The 1,793-nt window shown below is 29.1% G+C and overlaps 1 long non-coding RNA gene across 1 annotated transcript in view; it reads left to right on the plus strand.

Annotated features, from left to right (window-relative positions):
• Positions 1–1,793, plus strand: part of LOC105117193 (uncharacterized) — a 21,118-nt gene that overhangs the window by 18,341 nt on the left and 984 nt on the right. The gene's annotated exons all lie outside the window — the stretch shown is intronic.

Genomic DNA, 1,793 nt, shown 5'->3' on the forward strand with positions numbered 1-1,793 from the left:
ACTTGGTGACAATCCTTATCTTCTGTTGTTTGCCCAAAATATCATTGATAACATCAAAATTAGAACCATTTGAAAACATGAAATTCTATAAAATTATCTCATCTTTCCAGGAAAAACAATCGAGTTCATTTGGACATCTAGAACTCCAGATATGGGCCAAACACTAAATAATATTTGGGCTGCAAGATAAATTCAGACTTTTTTGTTGTTGCTATAATTTGAACTTGAAAATGGCCTTTTTAAATCTGGGGCTCCCATGAAAGTTGTAAGCCTATGTCTTACCTTTCCATCCATATAAATTGGACCTAAATCTGAGATATATAGCTCTAGATATGACCCAATTACCAAACAGTGTTCCGGTTTGGATTGCACCGACATCTCTTTTCTAAGTTTAGCCATCTCTTTATCCTTGCAATTTAAGTTCTTCAAGTCATCAATCAATCCTTTCATTTATGTGATAGACCTGCATTAAAAATAGACATTTACCACAAATTATAGGTATCTTATATTATTAGATACATTATTATAAAACATATTTTAGTTAAGGAGTTATTGATACTTCAAGTGCAAAATGATGATATAAAACCATGATAAAAATGCACTTTTAAGTACTAATCACACCCCCCAACCAGCTTATTACTAGTCCCTAGTAATCAAAGCGTAAAATACAACTAACTTATTATTAGTCCCTAGTAATTAAAGCGTTAAAATAAAAAAACAATTTGCAAATTCCACAAAGCAGGTATTCATCATTCAACTTCTATTAATCTATACAGATAAACAAACTCTCATTAAATTTATATATATGCCCAATACCTCTTAAACAAGATATTAATAAACCTTTCTTTTATGCTCAATATATCAACACATAGTTATAGAGCTTTACTTGGAAAAAAACAAAATTTTTGTTCTAATGTTTAAGGTTAACTTTCTTGGGTTGAGATTTTCTTCTTCTTTTTCTTTGTTTTTTTAAATATATATACATGTAATTTAAAAAACAATGCATCTTTAACCCATGTAACGAACTTTTAGCTAATGACTCCCAGACCAGTTGATTTTAGGGCATTAGGTGTTAAGACACCCCTACGAACTTAGTGACTCGAGTTACAAATACTAATACATAGATAATGCAATGTTTGATTCCCTCAAGCTTTTCTTCTTAATCCATGTAACAAACGTTGGGCCAATAGCTCCCAAGTTAGTTGACTTTAAGCTATTAGGTGTTAAAACACCCCTTCGGGCTAATTGTTTAGCTTAGGAAGGCTACAAAACCAAACTTATCTATATTTTTATTATCATCATTTTTTTTTGCTCTTTTTTTTTTGTTTTTTTTCAAATTATATACTATCCCTTTCCCTTAGTTGTTACCTTTAATAAAATAACATAAATAATATAATAATCCAATATGTAACCCACAATCATATGTTAAAGTGTGTGTGTGAAAATTAAGGTTTAAAAATACATGTTAAATGAGTATATAAGTAGAATTAAGTGATAACAATGCGAAAGTTTATAAACTTGAATATTTCAAAAAGTTTTTTAATAGACCTTGTTATGAATATTACAAATAACCATTGAAAAATATTAACCAAGATATGTCTCAAGAGTCAATAAAATTCCTCCTTACTTTGCCATCATAGTAACAACAGTTTGTAAATGGTTTATAAAATAAAAAACATAGTTAGTTTTTTTTTTTAATATCAACTACTACCCTCTCCTCCCAACAAAAATGAGACATTGTCCTTAATGTTATAAGGTAGAAAGATAGAGTATAAAAGATATCACCTGAAATA

The sequence above is a fragment of the Populus euphratica genome, unplaced genomic scaffold, assembly GCF_000495115.2.
Source record: "Populus euphratica unplaced genomic scaffold, PopEup_1.0 scaffold1219.1, whole genome shotgun sequence".
In the NCBI taxonomy this organism is placed as follows: domain Eukaryota; kingdom Viridiplantae; phylum Streptophyta; class Magnoliopsida; order Malpighiales; family Salicaceae; genus Populus; species Populus euphratica.